General features: G+C 37.8%; 1 pseudogene; it reads right to left on the reverse strand.

Annotated features, from left to right (window-relative positions):
• Window positions 1-747: 747 nt before the first annotated feature.
• Window positions 748-2192, reverse strand: LOC149212276 (protein NAP1 pseudogene; annotated as a pseudogene).
• Between the last annotated feature and the right edge of the window lie 18940 nt (window positions 2193-21132).

Genomic DNA, 21132 nt, shown 5'->3' on the forward strand with positions numbered 1-21132 from the left:
CACAAACAGAACAACAAACTGGCTTGAAAACTTCATCTCTTAATTTTTTATTTGCATCTTCAGGCAAGCTGTTACAATTTCTGTTGTATTGATTGCTTCGTTTCTTACAATATTTTTTCTGCCTCATGCTTTCTGCAGGCCTGCGTAATCTCTGGTTTTCGACAACTTTACAGTTCATAACAAACATGACCCGGTACTGAGTTACATATATTTCATGTCTTTGGCAGTCAATACAAAGAGTCGTAAAGCACACTGGACAGCTGAGCAATGCATCAGATTTCCTGCCTTGTCTTTTGCATAGCACCCAAGTCTCATCCTTGTCATCCATCTCTGCATCATAGAATTCTGGCTTCACAGAGTAGTTTATTTCATCATCATCTGAAACATGTTTGTTTTCTTCAAATTGTTATATTATCAAAACGTAAATGAATTTGAAGCAGATTGTCGAGTGGAGCTAGAAATGCGGGCTTGTTGGGCTCTTGCTCTTGCCAGAGCTCTTCATACTGAGTAGCAGAAGAATCCCAGCTAAAATCTATTGTCATCGCCTTCTTAACAAGTTCTAGCCACCAATTTGGCTTTTTTCTATAGTAAGTAATAGCACGATCCAATGCATGGTTTAGTCCTTGTTCATCAGCTGCGGAGAATGTAAATCCATCTCTAACTTTTGCAGGGATTGTCTCATCATCCACATCAAAAACACTGTCATTTAAGCCTCCTGTACCATGAAGTTATCGATTCCAGTCTGATCTACTGGATCCTTGCCAAACAATGGACATTATTGTTGAAGCCTCCAGTACTAACATTAAACGTAGAAGTACTCCAGATGTTGGATGTCATACATGTTGCATAGAGATATGGCAACAAGCCCCATGTAACATCACCAACATCAACCATGTCGAAGAGGATGGAGTTAACTAATGCAGTATCATGTTCTGTGGTCACACCCAAAGTGTTGGTTAATGTTTTCAACCTCCGAATATCTTCTCTCTCCGGCAGAGAAGCTGGTAAGTGTTTTGTGAAGTCTGACAATAGTGAGAATAGCAGAGGAGTATTTGCATCAAGGACTTGTCCAGTAGCTTCAGCTAACAGAGAACTAAAGCACAATGCCTGTCCTACCTGAATTGAAAAGTTAATCAGAGGCTCTAACTCATGAACCTGTTTCAAATAATAATCCCTTTCCCTCCAATTATGCATACGTGCAGAGAGGGCCTCAAGATATTCCTTGTTGGAACGCAATGTAGTATCGATGCAGCTCAAAAGAGCAGTCAGATGCTCTCGAATGATACCATCAAGTTTATCAACACCATATGGACCAAACAACCGAACAAAAGCCTTGAGTTCGGAAAGGCCTGTTACCGCCTCAGCAAAGTACCCCCCAACTGGTCTTGCACTCTTGAAGCACTTATCTATAGGTGTAAATAAAATACCAGCACCATTTACATCTTTAACAACATTCTCCAGGTACCAATCACAGATAATTGAAATCGTTGTGCCTGTGTTCTGTACAGGTTTCTCAAAAGTATGCAAACCATGTATGGGTCCAGAAAATGCCTCACACAACAACACCTTCCCGCATACCCTGAGTTAAATCCATACTTACATGCTGTTCAACCAGATGAACTATATTCATATGACGGTGAACCAATGACTCCAGAACAGAAGGCCGCTGAAGGTCCCTATCAATTTTTAAAATTGTAATCAACCTTTTCTTGAAGTTGTTTAGTACACAATCCCTCAGGTACTCTCTTAGAACAAAGACATGGTTCAGAATACATATTGGTTCCATTTCATTCAACACTGAGCAGAGACTTGTCAACCTTTGCACTGCAGCCTCCAACATTTTAATGGTATCTCTATTTGCAGGTTCACTCTCCTTTCCTGGCAAAGGCAAATCTGAACTGCTCTTCATTGACTTGGTAGAAGGCATGGCAACTTTGGCTGCATGATTCATGCGAATAGCTGCTTGCTCTGGTAGGAGCTTGGATTCTAAGGAACCAAAACCCACTTTCAGAATCCAGAATATTGATAAGCCCTTCCAATCCTCCCATGATGGATTCTATAAGCGACTCTACATATGACACTGCATCCCGGCCTATTTTTAAAAACTCCTCAGGCACACTGACAGTGGCATTATCTGGAAAACTGCTGCCATTTGAAGAACTGTAGAGCTTCGGAACATTGTAAAAACACATTTAATTATTTCTTCTTCAAAACAGGGTTTTGAAGAAGAATCAATCTCACATTTGACTTGACAAGACGGAGTCTAACAGAATGGATAAAGGTTGTAAGATACCTAGGGTCTTAATTGTTTCAACTTTATTTTGTTGGCAAACCAAACATTCCGCCACAAACTTTTGAATATCCAATTTAATACCATCCCAAAAAAAATCCTTCTTAACCCTGTGGTAAGTTTTTAAAAATCCTGAGTGCCCTCCTAAGGGAGAGGTGTGCAATTCCATAAGAATCTTTTGTTTAAGTTGTGAATTCTTACATAGGTATAAGCGATCTTTGTACCATAACGAATCATTTTTCCAGCGAAACGTATCAGATGTACTGAGATCTTGTTGTAACTTTTGAATGAGTGCCAACACTGCTTCATCATTCTTCCATTCATCCATTGCTTCTTTTATCCAATCTGGTTGGATAATAGAAATAGTGCAAAGCAATGCTTCCACATCCTCATCCTTTCTTGAGAGTGCATTTGCCACAAAATTTTGCTTCCCTTTTTTGTAGATGATTTCAAAGTCATAACCCAACATCTTTGTGACCCATTTTTGCTGCTCTTTTGAAGATAATCTTTTTTCTAAAAAGTATTTAAGACTATCATGATCCGTTTTTACCTTTAAGTGTCTTCCCATTAGGTAGGGTGACCATTTCTTAAGTGCATGTAGTATTGCCAACATTTCCTTCTCATAAATAGCTTTGTGTAAATACTTTCCTTTGATTGGATGACTTTCAAAAGCAATGGGTCTTTCTTCTTGCATTAAAACAGCACCAATTCCATTTCCCGAGGCCTCACATTCCACAATAAAGATTTTTTTGAAGTCGACACAGTTAAGGCAGGTGCTTGGCACATTGCCTCTTTAAGATGTTCAAAGGCCTTTATTGCTTCTGGAATCCATGAAAATGCATCTTCTTCAATAATGTTGTTAGAGGTGCTGCTATTCTCCCATAGTTCTTAACAAACTTACAATAATACCCCGTCAACCATAGAAATTCTCATAGATGCTTTATGATGTGGGGATTTTCCACTCCTTAATGGCTTTAATTTTGCTAGGGTATACCTTAACACCTTCACGAGATACAATATGACCCAAATATTCCACCTCTTGTACTGCAAAGAAACATTTGGATATTTTTGCATATAATTGTTTCTCCTCCAATAGTTTGAGCACCCTGTCAACGTGTTGAACATGATCCTTCCAAGACTTGTTGTAGATTAGTATATCATCAAAAAATACTAACAAAAATTTTCTAAGGAAGGGTTTGAAAATGGAATTCATCAAACCTTGAAATATAGAAGGTGCATTGGTAAGGCCAAAAGGCATGATCAAAAATTCATAATGACCCTCATGAGTTCTAAATGTTGTTTTTGGAATGTCTTCAGTCTTCATTCTGATTTGATGATATCCTGAATGAAGGTCCAACTTGGCAAAGTAAATTGATCCATGCAAATCATCCAATAATTCATCAATGATAGGAATGGTAAATTTGTCTTTAATAGTGAGTTTGTTGAGCTCCCTATAATCCAGACACATGCACCATGATCCATCCTTCTTGTGCACCAATACTATTGGAGTGGAGAAAGAATTTTGACTAGGTTGAATTACACCATACTTTAGCATTTCTGCAACCATGCGTTCAATTTCACTCTTTTGGGCATAGGGATATCTGTAAGGCCTGATGTTTGGAGGAACACTTCCTAGAATAAAATGAATAACATGATCATGACCATGAATAGGTGGGAGGCCTTTGGGAGTCTCAAATACCTTGGAATGATTGTCCAAGGCTTTTTGGAAATCTGGAGAAATAGATGATTTCGATGTGGGAACCTCTAGCGAACATAATTATGCAATTACGCCTCTTTATTCTTTCTTTCGAAGCTTTGTCATTCTATTAGAGCTGATTATCTTTCTCGGTTCCCTTCTGATACCCCTTAATTCAACTTCCTTTCCTTCCAAAAAACAAAAAAATCATGAAAATTTCTTGAAAATTAAAAGTTATTGTACCCAAGGATTGTAGCCATTGGACTCCTAGTACAACATCAACACCACCCATTGGAATGGAAAGAATTGGGCTATTCAATACATATTCTCCCATGGATAGCTTGATATTATGGCACTTTCCAAAGCAATTTATGCTTCCTCCACTTGCAGCCATCACTTGACACTCTGGTGCTGGATATAGGAAGCAATTCAATTCCTTGTCTATCTTACAATGAATAAAATTATGGGTATTGCCCGAATCAATCAACACTATTACCTTTTTCTTCTTGATATGTCCTTCTACCTTGATAGTTTGAGGAGTGGTAATTCTGGCCAATGAATTACAAGATATGGTCAAATTTATTTCTTCTTTCTCTAGGGTTTGTTCCTGGTGTATATCCTCTTCTTTGGATGTTTCTTGTTCATTTTCTTCCTCCTCTTCACAATCTATGTAAAATTATTTCTTCTCAGCACACTTATGACCTTTAGTGTATTTTCTATCACAATTGTAACAAAGCCCTTTTGCTCTTTTTTCTTCCAATTGTTGTGGTGTCAACATTGTAGGTTGTGGAAGGCTAAGGGAAACAACACTTCCATCTTTATAGTTGTGATTGGTAGGCTTCCTTGTTTTCATAATTTTTCTTTCCATTTTTTTTGCCAACCTGAATGTCTTCTCCAATGAATCAGGTTCCCAAAGGTGAACCTCATGTTGGATGTTATCCTTTAAAGTCCATATAAACACATAAATCCTATGCTCCTCTGGAATATGTTTTACCCTTCTATTCAATTTTTGGAAGTCCTCAATGTGCTCCATCATTGAACCCTTTTGTTTGAGATTTATCAATTGGCTAAAAAAGGTGTTGCATTTTGTATCCTCATAATGTGCTCTCATTTCTTCCGTAAAAAATTGCCCTAATGACAATTTGTTTACAAGAGCAAAGTCATTGATACCATATAGACTGATTTGGTTCCAAATATAAAGTTGGAATGCGTACCTTTTGTGTGTTTTGCACATTATGGAGATTGAAATATTGCTCCATCTGTAGTATCCATGTTACAAGATCCTTTCCATTAAACTTCCTTACAATCTTTGGAACATGGTGGGTCTTCAATCCAACGTTAGAGTCTATGAAATCATGATTAACATTTCTTTTGTTCTCATCATGAGTTTCCTTTACTACCCTTTCGCCATTAGTAAGCATTTCTTGTAGCAACTTTGTCAAATCTGTCTTCAAATCTTCAATGTTGTCATTAAGTTTTTCTTCTATACCATCCATCTTATCTTCCACGTCACTCATCTTAGCTTCCACGTCTTTCTTTAAACCATCCATATTAGCTTCTACGCCCTCCATCTTAGCTTCCATGTCTTTCTTTAAACCATCCATCTTAGCTTCTATTACCTTTTGTGAGAGTGAATTTTGTTGCACTTGGTCACGTAATTTTGATATATCATGTTGCATTTCTTCCTCTTCTTCATGAGTCATGCTATAGCTTTCAGGTTTCTTACTAGGTGTTTCCATTTTCTTTCTTCGTGGCATCAATTAATGATAATTATGCTTCGCTATGCCCTTTGAATTCCTTCAAACTAATTTTTCAAACCAAACTTATGCAAAAAATTTAAAAAACTATACTTTTTCACTTTGTAGGAGCTCGATATGGAATCTTTTGCATCTCTGTAATTTCGGATCTCCAAGGTCTAAAATTTCTTTCTGTGCTAGCCCTCTGAGTCCTCTTTCCAACCCCACAAGTCTGAGCAATATTGGATTCTCCAAGGAATATTTATGTCAAATCTCCGACGATGACCTGATTATAGACTAGTTCTGTAGAGCGAACTTGTACAAAGTGCCACGTGCCACTGTTTCAACCTTAGGGCCTGAAACTGATACACGGAAAACCACAGGTGGTCCTCTTTATGTAACGTTTTATGGAATTTCAATATGATTCTCATAGAGAAAGTTATGACGATTTTCCCTAGGTCACTTGTTTGAGATATAATTCGAGAGCCTGCAAAAACCCTAACTTCCTTGGATCCTATCTCCGAAAATATAGAGAGAAAAGATCTGAAATTTAGACTCGAGGTTCATAGAGATTTCAGATCAAATTGGTTTTAATTTAAACTTTTGAAACATCGTAGAAAAACAGTTATAGTGAAAATTCCACAATGACCTGTTTGGAGCAACGAAACCCTAGAATCCAAAGCTTTGATACCAAATGTTATGTAACCAGCTCACAAAATAGAAGAAAAGATAGATCAATGACTTCAAAATCAGCATCTTCAAGGGGAAACCTCCTTTACATTACACAAATGAACGATTATTAGATGATACAAATGATAAAACCTCCTTTCTATATATAGGAGTCTGAGGGGTCACAATATAATCAAAGTCGACATAACAATAATAATATAAGGGCACAACAATAAAAATAGTGGGCTTCTATGGGGCACAATAATAACAATATGGGGACAATATGGGCACAATAATAACAATAAGGGATACAATTACAATAGTAATGGGGAAATCACTAGTATTATAGGGACCTGACGCGATGGCTATTGTTGTTTTGCAATGCTTTTGGACATAAAGTTGTCGATCGCAAACACTATGTAAAGAAGAGTAGAAATGGAACAAGAAGTCACGAGCACTTTCCTCCATTTCTTGGCCACAGAAGATGTTATGTATGTGACAACCTTAGCCACGTGACCAAAGATTGCAACTTACCTTGTACATTAAATAAATCTAGAGAGAAGTTAGTATTAGCAAAGAGGGTTCCAAATGAACTCTACATCCTAACAATATGAAAAATGTTGATGAACATTGTGTAAGGAATGCAGATGAAGGCTGGGGTTGTACTAGGCTATGAAAATGATACTAAGATAGCAAAGGAAGAGACAATGTCAAGCCTCCAATGTTTCATAGAATAGTGGAACTGACACATACATTACCTGTCAATATGTTGAATATGTCAGTGGATCTAAAGTGCACCAGTTATCACAGAAATGCCAGCGGATATTATATTCCAATGGAGATATATAAGTCATAAAGTATATGCATTATAATGAGAGAGTTATATGCTTGACCTGAGGAACGTTACAAGTGATGTGCCAAAACAATGGACGGCAAGTAAAAATATTATTACAATTACCAGGAAATGTTACCTAGTCAGGATTAACAATATGCAATTACGATATGGATTATAAATTGCAACTTTACATGGGTATGGAACTATGGTATAGGTTACATGGACGTGAAATGGTGCATAGTCAGGGGATATGAGCAAGAAAAGGATGTGAGGTGGGCAGAGAAATGATTACCAATAACACAAAGATGCCCACATTACTTAGTATTCATTTTGCCAAACAACGCCATCCAGGAATATTTTCCAGCAATACACTTTTCAAAGTTAGAACAACATATCGATAATCATGTCAATGCAAAAAACGAGCAATACAATAGAATTGTTTTAAAAAAATCATGATGGTTTTTTAATATAATCAAATTCATGATGCAGATATCTATTTTCTAAGTCAATTCCAGTGCTACTCAAGATGAAACAATGATCACATGCCCACTCAAGCCCACTTTTCCCACTAGACAAGGAGTATTACAAAATCAATTTTCCACCATTAATGAACGACAATGTGCTTTCTCAGCCCCTGGTGAAGAAGGACGATGATAGAGGTGACAAAGAGGAGTACTCTCTCAATCTTGAAATCAAAAAGGGGGTAGTCATGTAAGAAGATTGTGTTCTCAATACTAGATGCAAGGAGATGTGTACATGTTAACAAAACTTTTATATTCAATTAATCAACAAGAGAATTTCACTAAGGTTAAAGCTACAAAAAGTTTATTTATTGTCACAAATCTTTTTCAGTATAGAAAGGACTATGAGGAGAGCTCTACGATGGAAAAAGAAGCAATGCAATAGTTGTGCAACACAAAGCATTAATAATGCAACTTGAACCAACCCATTCATCCAACAACGCAATGTAGTAGTTGACTAGATGTTGGCATTCTTTTTGGCCCAAATTTTGGTGTGGCACATGGAGATGGATTAAAGTGATCGCTTGGGATATTTGGCAGTATAAGTGCTCATTATTGATCGTCATAAAAATTGAAAGTGACACTGCCTAACAAAGCTTGTGGCCAAAGTTGTTCATTATAGAGGAAAGTCATAGTTTTTTCTCTTGGACTGTGAGTTAAATGTTTGATTGGGATTCTAATTCCATTCCAAACAAGTGACCAAAGGTCATTTAATTAATCCATCAATATTTATTTTTTAAATTGGGATATTAGATTAGAGTTGATCTTGGCATGTCCTTTAAAAAGTTAGATGTGGCAGAAGATTATGTAATTATTTCAACAGATCTAGGTGAATTGTTTCTTCCAAGACAACATATTTTAATTGGAACAACGTGCTACCAATAGTTTTGACCATGCGAGGGAGTCACCTTAAAGTAGAGTTTGACCTGGAGGATAATGGCACACTTGAAGGTAATCAACTTTTCTAGGTAGTTTTTATTGTGTGCCATAAATTGAAGAAAACTACCCAATGGCATTCTTCAAGTGCAACGTTGATATCAAAACCTAGGTGATGCTCGTGGATTATGGAAAAGATGGGTTGTGGTGATCTATTGAGAGTGCATAAAATTGAGATTGGATTTGAGTGTCAAAGTCACATGACAAGCAATGTGGGCTTGAGAAACTGTTGATGGATAAAACCAAACCATGGTGACTCTTGTTGTTGTTTATAAAACATGATGGGATCTCGTGATGGAAAGAGACTCATTTATTTGAGTAAAGAGTGATCTGAGCATTAATATGTGATCATTGGTTTTGAAGAGTGTCGTACTTGTGTCATGGTTATTCTTCAAAGTTCACATTCTACAAGGAATATTTAAAAATGGAAAACCCTTTGCGTTGTGAATTGGAATGTAGATTTATTTGTGGAGATAGTGTAGAGCGTAGGCCATTTGGCAAGAAGCTAAAAATTGTATGTTCAAATCTTAACAACATGAACAACCTCAAAGGGATGTCCAACAATTTTGAGACTAAACCAAAGGCCATTTTGCAGTTCATGTAATCATACTCTAGACTATGGTTGTGCCTTTACAGTTGAACCTAGAGCATTTGCTTCAGTTTCCGTAGGTAAGTCTAAATGAAATGGATGGTTTGATGTTCAAGGAACTTCTCATATATTCAAAGGATCAAAGGAATGGCTTTGTTAGAAATATTTGTTGCTCATGTGATGGGTTTAGAAGTGATCCTAGTACCATAGTTTGTTGTGATGTTGAGCTGGTGAGGCAAGTGGGCATGAGATGAAACCTGAAACAAACACACCTGAAATTTTTGCAAACATTGATGTTGTGATATTCTTCATCACCAACAGAGATAGACCTCTTCTTGCTAATTTCTACCCCTTTCCTTTGATGTCAAAGGGGGAGGTAAGCAAAGGTAAGAGAAATAAGAAATGGTTCTCAAGGCAAAAGGGGGAGTACCAAATTAGTGTTGCAATCAATGCCAAAGGGGGGATTGTTGGCAAAGTTGTCATTGATGGCAAAGGGTATTGAAGGTATGCTTGAAGTTTTTTTGTGTTAGTCTAAACTACAATTGATGTTGTTCAATGGCTAGTATGAGTTTGTTGGTGTCATTTACATATGTTAGAGTGTTATGGTTGAGTTTGATATTGTTGATCATGTAAATTTGTTGAGTTGATGATGTTGACAGAGTGTTGCTGAGCAACGAGATATGTTGCAGAGATCAGAGTTGTAGACGTGCATGAAAATATTGTGATGTGAATGCCTTGCAGTTCCGGAAAATATCTTGTAGGTGCATGAAAATGTTGTGATGCAGGTGCTTTACAGTTATAGTGCTTGACATTGTTTTATCCTTGGTTTTGGTATCATTAAAGTGGTTGATACTAATCTTTTAATATTATTTTAGGTCATTAATTTTGTTTTTGTCTTCAAAAATTGAAAGAATTTGGAAATGAATAAGTGGACCATAAAGAGATAGCCTTGGAATACCAAGAGACATTTTTTCATCTCTTATTCCTGCATTGGAATACGAATAGTTAGAAAAGTTTGTATATAAAAATATGTGCTTTTGGATGGCAAAATGGTTAGTTAGCTTATTAACTGAAAAATTTGTTTTGAGATATTTTTAGTGAGTTACCTGGCTCAAAGAGAAAGAAGAAGAGCGACTAATGTGAAACAGATTTGAGGAAGAAAAGGTAGAGACAAAGAGATGAGGTATGTAGAATTAAAGACCAGGTAAACCAACACCTTGAATCTTTTATGTCTCAGGGGATTGTTGTCTCATTTCAGGTAGTAGCCTGAAAAAGAATAGGTTGGAGCCTGTAAGTGGAAGTTGGAGCTTCCCATCAAGTAGTAGCTTGCAAAAATAACTCGAGTTAAGAACCTCCTATAGGTAGAAGCCTACAAAAAATTAATGTAAAAGAGGGAGTAGAAGCTTCCCAACAAGTTGTAGCTTGCAAAATAGCAGAGAGGTTGGAGCCTCCAAAAGTTGATGTAATAGAGGAAGTAGGAGCTTTCCTTTGCATCACAACAATAACAAATTTGTGGTTCTCTCCCTTTCTATGTTTCCACTTATATCTGGTGTCCACATGTGTTGCTTTTGTGTGTTGATTTTTATGTTGTAGTTGAATGTTGTTAATGTGTTAAATCTGCTCTTTATATGAAGTAATGCAACTTAGTCAATAGTTCAGATAAATATTGAAAATAAAAGCAAACATAAATTTGATGTCCATGAATACACTATATTGATTCACCACAAAGAGATAGCCTTGGAATACCAAGAGACATTTTTTCATTTCATATTCCTGCATTGGAATACAAATAGTTAGCAAAGTTTGTATATAAAAATATGTGCTTTTGGATGGCAAAATGGTTAGTTAGCTTATTAATTGAAAAAGTTGTTTTGAGATATTTTGAGTGAGTTACTTGGCTCAAAGAGAAAGAAGAAGAGCGACTAATGTGAAACAGATTTGAGGAAGAAAAGGTAGAGACAAAGAGATGAGGTATGTAGAATTAAAGACCAGGTAAACCAACACATTGAATCTTTTATGTCTCAGGGGATTGTTGTCTCATTTCAGGTAGTAGCTTGAAAAAGAATAGGTTGGACCCTGTAAGTGGAAGTTGGAGCTTCCCATCAAGTAGTAGCTTGCAAAAATAGCTCGAGGTAAGAGCCTCCTATAGGTACAAGCCTACAAAAAATTAATTTAAAAGAGGGAGTAGAAGCTTCCAAGCAAGTTGTAGCTTGCAAAATCGCAGAGAGGTTGGAGCCTCCAAAAGTTGATGTAATAGAGGAAGTAGGAGCTTTCCTTTGCATCACAACAATAACAAATTTGTGGTTCTCTCCCTTTCTATGTTTCCACATATATCTGGTGTCCAGATGTGTTGCTTTTGTGTGTTGAATTTTATGTTGTAGTTGAATGTTGTTAATGTGTTAAATCTGCTCTTTATATGAAGTAATGCAACTTAGTCAATAGTTCAGATAAATATTGAAAATAAAAGTAAACATAAATTCGATGTCCATGAATGCACTATATTGATTCACCACCCCTCCCCCCCCCCCCCACCCCCTCTTATTATAGTCAAGTTTCCAACAACTAGTATTCCTTAAACTTTTAGAATATTGGACAAATTACATTATTAGTAGATGGCCAAAAATATTTTGTTTCTCGTTGGGCATATTGAGACAACCTATTCAATGACGTGGTTGAAGATGTTTATTGTTGGATGTATGTGTTTTGCGTGATATTTTGAGGCAATACAATATAAACTTACAAAAAAAATCACTTTTCATTAGTTGATTGTTAATGGAGACCCAAAAAATTATTAATAACCTTATTTTTATTTATGACCTAAATAGTGGGTATGTGACATTAATGAAAAAAATAAATTATATAAGTATAAATTTTTTTAAATGTTTTTTTAATGCACAATCGTATTTTAATTAATGACAATAAACATTAACAATTTAAAAGACAGAATTTATGTTTTCCAACATGATTAAGTTGTTTATTTTAATTATAACTAGAGTAGCCATATATATTAATGGTTGGTAAACATTGATAAACATCAATCCATAATAAATATCAAAACGCTTACTTCATCATACATCTCAAGTTACTAAAATTAAAAAGATCATAAGAATTGACTAAATTATAACATTAACTCTCCAATTTAGTATGGAAGAGTTATTGTAAGGTTATGTTATGTTGATTTAAGTTTTTGGATATATGTTGTGTGTGAGTTTACTAATGTCATACATTTCGAGTGGTGTCACCACCCATCATCAAGGGCTCAATTAAAGCATCAAATTACATAAAAATAAAAATAAATAAAATTAATATTTAATTATTAAATAAAACATTTTGACTCGGTCAAAATACATAATAAAAAACAAATATATGTGTGTGTGTGTAAATAAAATAATTAATAATTGTTTATAATTAAACCAACCTAGATCCATCTTAACTCCAAAGAGGAATTAAATCTCTCGAGGTGCAAACATTTTCTCAAGTTTTGCACTCAAAAAAGAGGTTGGCACCTTGAGACATTAAATCCCTCTATATTGGAGTTAAGATGGATTTAGAGTGGTTTAAAATTATTGATAAAAATAATTAATATATACGTTTAATATATATGCATTTTAAACAAACATGTAACAAAATTCTTAGCCATGGAGATTTACCCCCACTTTATTATGGAGATTCATAATTTGTAAACACGGTTTGTTACAATACCATGGCTTATCAATACCACATGTCCAAAAAACCATATGTCATTTCATATGACTACTTTGGAAATAAATCTTAGCATTTGATTTGTGTATACTACTAAGATTATTCTATAGAGGTTACTAAGAATATTCTATAGAGGTTAAATTTCTACCATCCACTGAATAATTAAATTAAAATTCTAGAAATTCTATTCCAAAATAGACATTCCTATCTACATACTAATGCCTACAAAAGATAAATATATAATCAATCACACTTTAATTAATAACACACATTAACAATTTGAAAATTAAAATTTATGTTTTCCAACATGTCTAAGTTCTTTAGCTTAATCATAAAAAATAAATATATTACTTCACTTAAAAGAAATATGGTGATATTTTTAAATAATTAATCATATTTATAATAAATATATATCTCTTTTAATTAAATATAAACACCAACATTTTTATTAAAATATAAATATTTTATAATAAATATCTATTCAATAAATATACATATATATGTGGATTCCAACCCCACGAAAAAGGGATTTTTCCTATGAAAATTAGAATTTATGTTTTCTAACATGTCCAAGTTAATCATAAAAAATAAATATATTACTTCACTTAAAAGAAATATTGTGATTTTTTTTATTAATTAATCATATTTATAATAAATATATATCTCTTTTAATTAAATATAAATACCCACATTTTTCTTAAAATATGAATATTTTATAATAAATATCTATTCAATAAATATACATATACATGTGGATTCCAACCCCACGAAAAAAGGATTTCCTATAAGAATAAGAATTTCGTGTGTGTCTTATTTTTCATTGAAAAAAAAAAAAAAAAAAAATTAAACTAAAACCAAAAACAAATGTTCTCAGTGAAGAACAAAATTAATGATATTTCTATATGTAAAATTACAAATTTATATGATATAAAACAAGTGCTATATTGTAGCTAGTATTTGTCGCTCAGTTTAAATATAGTTAACTTAAAATAAAAATAAAAAACAATAATGAACTAAAATTGTATATATCTCATTGTACAACAAGATGACAATTGTATTTAAGCAAAAAAATGTAATAGTCTTGCATACATTTATTATTTATTATCTTTGTTCTTTTATGCTTACTTGATGTTAGTAAATAAAATATTTTAATAAAGACTTGTCCAAGCATCCTACCATTGAATGTAGTATTCAACACTCCCTACCAATCATGTCATCAAATCACAAGAAAAAAATCCTACTCTAATACAAAAAATTGTGTTTCAATTTCTAACAAAAGCATAGGCCCAATTGTCTACAACTTAGCTCACTATTTTATATAATAGAGCTATGAATGTTTAGGATATGCCTGCTCATAAGGTATTTTTTTAATCCAAAGAACAAATTTGATGCATGATTCAACAATGTGGCTCCTTCCACCATAATTGAGATGGTGAAAGCATGGAGGGTGTAGACTATGAGATCATACTTTTGTGAGGTTGTCCAATATAATAATTTCAAAACGTATGCATCACTTTGTTTAAAAAATTGTATTAAGAAATATTTTATAGTTTAAGTAAGTGAAATGTTTCACTATAATAGTTAATTAAAAAAATTATGTATATATATATATATATATAACAATGATGTTCAAATCTCATAAATAGAGAGAGTATCAAAATGCAGTCAATATGCAAACTAGATATGATGACACAACAAATTAAACATTTAACTTTGCTCTAATGTTAATGCAAACCAGGCATATTGGAACAACAAACTAAATCTTTAACTTTGTTCAAATGTTAAAGCTACTAGTGTGTTGATTTGCTACTAACAAAGGTAAATGATAGACAAAGAGGATGCGGGTTCCTGCGGCTCTGGCGATTTGAAACTCCCGCGCGCGCCTGCCTTCGCCCCCCAGGCCCTGCCTGGCTGGGCTCTGCTCCTCGCCTCCTCCTGTGTCTCGTTCCTCCCACGGGCTCCTGCCTTCGGGGCCCCCCTCCTCCCCTCCGCTTTGCTTCCTCTTTGACCTAGCGGGCCTGCAATGGCAGGGCCCGCCCCTCCTCCCCCAGTCTCTGAGAACCAAGAAGAAATCTTCGCCTCTCTTTTCTCTGAACCTTCAGATGATAGACCTCGTCCCTCAGTAACAAAGTTTATAAAAAAACTGGATGAAATCCCTGAGGTCAATCTTCCTCCTGCCTTGCCAAGGAAATCTGCAATAGCACTGGCAGAAAGAGGCCTTGTAGGCCAGTTCACCGGGCTCTGGCCCTCCCCAAGATCAGTCCAAAAATGGGTCGAGCGCAACTTGAGTGCAATGATCCAAGGAAAGATCGCCATCAGATTCTGCGGACGTGGATACTACACATTCCTCTTTGAATCGAAAGAAGACAAGAACCTCATCTTCTGCAATGGACCTTACTTCATGGATACAAGAGGTCTTTATCTAAACAGATGGACCCCGGACTTCGACCCGGAAATGGACATCCCAAACGCAGTCCCAGTTTGGGTCCGACTCCCCCACCTGTCGCTACACTGCTGGGGGGACGAATCAGTCAAAGCAATAGGCAATGCAGTCGGAAAATACATCGACAGATCTGAACCAAGGGAGAACATGCATGCATGCGCAAGGATCTGCGTGGAAGTAGACCTAGGGAAAGGACTACCAGAAGCTATAAAGATAAAGGTGGACCAATGGATGCACATACAACAGCTGGACTACGAGCAGATCCCCTTCAAATGCAAGGTATGTCATGAGTATGGCCATTTTGCAAATAGATGCACTAAGTTAAAAGCTAATGAAGTAGAGAATATCGAGGAAAATGCAGAGGGCTCATGGGAACATGTCAAAAGGAAAAATCCTTCTCCCACATAGGGAAACACTCACAAACCCCCCCCCCCCCGGAATCTAACTTTCCCCCCCCCCCCGCCCCCCACCCATCAAACTTAGCTTTCCCCTCTTCCTCCAACCCTTTCGAATCTTTGTCTGCCGAAGAACCTTCTTCTCCCCCTCCCTCCCCTCGGGCAGCTTCTCCCCGCTCGAACCCTCCCCCTTCACCCCCTCCCACCATCGAAAGAATTCTCACCAGAAACAAAGCAAAAGAAGCCAATCAGCCCACCGACCCCCCGAGGAAAGTGGGCCGAAAGACAAACAAGGAACTCAGAGATGAAACAGCTGCAAAGGAGATGGCAACGGGAACACAGCAACCTATGGACTCATACTTAGGCAAGCTAAAAGGGAGTGGAGAAAAGGTAAAGGAGAAGTCTGGATCCCACCCAACAAATGGTAAATAATGATCTTGGTCTCTTGGAATTGCAGGGGGATGGGCTCTTCCTTAAAGCTGAAAGCAATAAAGGATTTGTTAAATCAGGAACACCCAGACCTTCTCCTTATCCAGGAGACCAAAATCACTGAACAGGACTTTCAACATCAAATACAACACTTCAAAAATTTCACAGGTCTATCTATAGGCTCAGACGGAGCATCAGGAGGGATAGGAACAATATGGAACAAGAATAACTGGGAAATTATCAACTCACATCTCTGCACTTGGTGGATAAGAACAGATATGAAAAACAAAGGCACCCAGGAAGTTTTCCACATCTACAACATATATGCCCCAAATCATTACAGGGATAAAGTCAGTTGCTGGAATACCATAGATGCAGATCTCCTTTCTATCCAAAACAGTATAATAATCATCGGGGGTGACATGAATGTCATAAGAAATGTGCAAGAAAAATTTGGGGAAAATTTTCATGCAGACACCTCTCGGGATAAGCTAGAATCCATCATTCAGTCATACAATCTGCTCGACACTCCTTTGTCAAACGGCAAATATACATGGAACAATAAAAGATCAGGCTCTCATAATATTAAGGAGAGACTGGACAGGTTTTTAATTCAGGAAGGAATAGTAGAGAACTATCAGTCCATTAAGAGTTACTTAATCCACGCCTCAGCATTGGACCATAAGCCAGTGATCCTCAACATGGTCAAAGACCGCAATATGGGGCCACTCCCCTTCAAATACAACAAAATTTGGGACCTTCAAGAAGATTTTCGTGCCCTCATACAAAATCAGTGGGAAAAGGAAGTAATCGGATCGCCTCATTTTGTCTGGGAAACAAAACTAAAACACCTCCGTGTTGTCATTAAGCAATGGGCAAAGGAAGTGGCGATCACTGAAAGGAAAAAAAAAAACAGACTTGATCACAAAGATGGAGCGGTGGCATAAAGACAAAGAGTCCATCCAATATTTAGAAGAAGATTTAGAGCTGGAAAAAAATCTTTACAGAGAACTCTATCGACAAAATCGAGTAGAGGAGGAGGAACAAAGATTGAAATCTCGTTGCCTATGGCTGAAAGTCGGCGACAAGAATACCTCATTTTTCCACAATAACATTAAACTCATGAGAGCTGGAAATCAAATCGACAAAATTGAGGTCGATGGGAAAGAGGTGAAGGACCAAGAAGAAATCAAAGATGCAGCCTACAATCACTTCAAGGCCCTCCTCTCTTCAGCACCTCAACAAATGGATAGCGCAGACTTTCTCAGTAAAATAGAGTGTAAATTATCAGAGGAAGATAACCAAGAGCTGGACCAAGACATCACTGAAGAGGAAATTCGCGCAGCAACATTCAGCATGCAGCAAGATAAGGCTCCGGGTCCGGACGGATACACGGTTGCCTTCTACAGACAACACTGGGAAACAATCAAAAAAGATTTTGTCCGGATGATAAAGAATGTCTTCAGAAATCATAAGCTGGGAGAGAACACCAAATCTTCACACATTGCCCTGATCCCCAAGGAAGCAAACCCCCTCTCGTTTGACAGGTTTCGCCCCATTTCTTTATGCAATGTCTCTTATAAGATTATAACAAAAATCCTTGCAAATAGACTCAAAAAAGTCCTTCCTCTTTTAATATCTGAAAATCAAGGGGGTTTCGTTCCAAGCAGGCAAATAACAGATAATGTCATCCTAATACAAGAAGCCATCCACAGCAGTAACAACAGAGGGGAACGAGGAATGATAATCAAACTGGACATGGCCAATGCCTTCGACCGTGTGGACCACTCCTTCCTAACAGCAGCTCTAAAAAAATTTGGGATCTCAAGCAACTTCATTAGCATAATCAATGGGTGCATCTCCAACCCTTGGACTGCACCTTTGATTAATGGCCGACCCAGCAAATATTTCAGAAGTTCTAGAGGGCTGAGACAAGGCTGCCCCCTTTCCCCATTTCTCTACATTATCATGGCTGAGACTCTGAGTACCCATCTTGATCACCTTCGCAGCAACAAAGAGATCCCAGGAATCTGTATAGAAAGAGGGATAAAAGAGATAAATCATTCGCTTTTCGCGGATGACACTCTTTTAATTGGTGGAGCCTCCAGCTTAATGGCAAGGAGATTTAAAAGAGTTTTGGATGCTTTTCTCTCAGCTTCTGGGGGTAAACTGAACAATAGAAAATGCAGGATATACACATGGAATGTCCCTCCCCAAATTCAACAAAGAATATCTCTGATTTTGGACATTCCAGCACAAAGGAATTGGAGCTCTTTCCCCTACTTAGGACTGCCTCTGGCTAAGGATTCTGTTAAGTCTGAAGTCTGGACAAAACATATAGAAAAGATGAGAGGCCTCCTTCAGGGCTGGGGAGCTTCTTGGCTCAACTTAGCCGGTAGAACAATCCTTATTAAGGCTGTCCTCTCAGCTCTTCCAATCTACCAGTACGCAGTCATTATGGCTCCGGTCAGCATTCATAAGCACATGGAACTCATCATGAGAAGTTTCCTCTGGCAGGGAGGAAAGCAGGAGACCAAGAAATTCAGTCTAGTAAAGTGGGATCAGGTAACCCTCCCTTATGAAAAAGGGGGCCTCTCCATTAAACTCCCAAATCTCTCAAACCAAGCTCTGGGGCTCAAACTGATCTGGAAAATTCTCTCAAACAAAGGATCGTGGTGGGTAGAGGCCATAAAACGGAAATATCTCAGAGGTCCGAATTCTAACATCCTCACTGAAGCAATTATAGACAGGCCTTGCACACCAATGTGGAGACTGATCAAAAAAGTCCTGCCTCACTTCAAAGAAAATGTATCCAAACTCCCAGGAAATGGAAAGGACACCAAGATTTGGTTGGACCGCATCATGGGTTCAAAACCGAGAAACCTTCTACAAGGCCTTCGACCCCTGCAGGATTGGATGGAAGCACGAAAGCTAACATCCCTGTTCGACATCTCTTTATGGAACCACAATAGATGGCTAGACTGGAAGGATATTCAAACACCCCCCGTCCTCAAGGATCAATGGATCAACCTCAAGCTTTCTCTCTCTGGTTCTGCTCCAACAAATATGAGGACTGAAGATAGATATATCTGGGACCCCTGTGGAGGGAATTTCACAGTGAAAGAAGGATACAAAACTCTGCAAAACTTATCTCCCTCAGCAAAGTGGAATCTGCACACAGTGGCTTGGAAGTCAGAGTGCCTCCCCAAAGTGAAATATTTCAATTGGACACTCCTCAAGGGGAAAATCCTTACAGCTGAGAACTTAAGGAAAAGAGGAATTCAGGGCCCTTCAATTTGCTGCTTCTGTCGAGCAGAGGAGGAGTCCATCCAGCACACCTTCTTAATCTGCCCCTTAGCACATCGCTGCTGGAAACAGTTGATAAGTCCCATGGAATCTCGAGAAAGCCTTGATCAGATTCCCAACCTTCAGAAAAACTGGAGGAACAGCTACCCCTACACCTAGAAAGGTAAGCACAATCTCATCCAAGTGTGGAAATGCATCCCTGCAACCCTTTGCTGGCACCTCTGGCTAGCAAGAAACAACTATGTTTTTAACAACAAAGAGCCAAACATGGCTAGTATTCTGGCAAAGACAATAGCCAGCATCTCTGAATCCATCAGTGCAAATTACATAGCTCCTCCAGACCAAACGAGCTGGCTCCAAGAAGAGAGAGACTGGTATAGCAAATTTAGTCTCAATCACAATCAAAATCAGCCTTCTCAGGCATCAATTAACAAAGCAAGGCCAAATTGGAAACTCAGAGGATCCAAGGAAGAGGTCCAACAGTGGATTTTAAATCAGAAGCGCCCAGTTCTTCTCTTCGATGGTGCTTCGAAGAACAACCCGGGAAAAGCCGGAGCAGGGGGCATCATCAAAGATCAAAACGGGAAAAGCATTCTCAGTTATGAATGGGGCCTGGGGAACGCTTCCAACAATGCAGCTGAAGCATACAGCCTTTTCCTAGGGACCTCTCTTCTGCTTAGATTGGGAATCAGGAATGCACTAATTTTGGGGGACTCGGCTATTATCATTGCCGCTATGGTCTCAGGCAGAGATTTTATTAAGGAAGGCCTCAACAACATCAAGATCAGGATTCACGACAACCTCAGACACCTGGGAGACCCAACCTTCCTTCACATTCTAAGAGAAAACAACGCAGATGCAGATCACCTAGCAACTAAGGCTGTCAGCAGACAGCAAGGACAAGTGCGTGAGAACGAAAAGATTTATGACAAGGCAATCCCTTAGCAGATTCAGCCGCCATTCAGACCATCTGTTCAGCGCCCTCAGAACTCGTCCTCTCCTCAGTCAATCTGGTAGCCAATCTCTCCTCGATCTCCACCACGCACTCTCTTCCATGCTTTCCTCATTCTGCACCTTCGTTATCAGCGCAAAGCATCTCTATTTCACGCGTGCCTCTCTCCATCCGAATGCTGGTAAACGTCCCCTCCTTCCCCTCACCGACTGCAGCAGGGATTTGGTTCAGGATACGCATTCAGATTTCCCCAATAAAAATAATCTGACCTCTCATCATGACAGGCCTCCCTCTCCTCTTTATATCCATCTTCCCTCTCCAGACCGTCCCAGCATTTCTCTGTGCAATCTGAATCAGTTGTGGATCGAAGTGGGTTTCGATAGGAATAGAATCGCCCTCAGCAGCAGAAGCCAACTGAGCGCTTGTCTCACCAAGCGCTTGTTGCTTCATTACCGGGATCAGTCATTCAACATCAAGCGAGGCCGACAGCAAAGCATCCGTGCAGAGATAGCTCCTTCTTCAGCTCTCAGGTATAAACCGCATCACTCATCGTATCTCTGTTATCTAACTCCTCCTTTTTTAGAAATGGCAGAGCCATCTGAGAACAGAAAGCAGAAAGAAGCCCAGAAGGGC

This window comes from Pinus tabuliformis, chromosome 1_1 (genome assembly GCF_031772625.1).
Source record: "Pinus tabuliformis cultivar Carrire ecotype Pingquan chromosome 1_1, CPIR1, whole genome shotgun sequence".
Lineage (NCBI taxonomy): Eukaryota > Viridiplantae > Streptophyta > Pinopsida > Pinales > Pinaceae > Pinus > Pinus tabuliformis.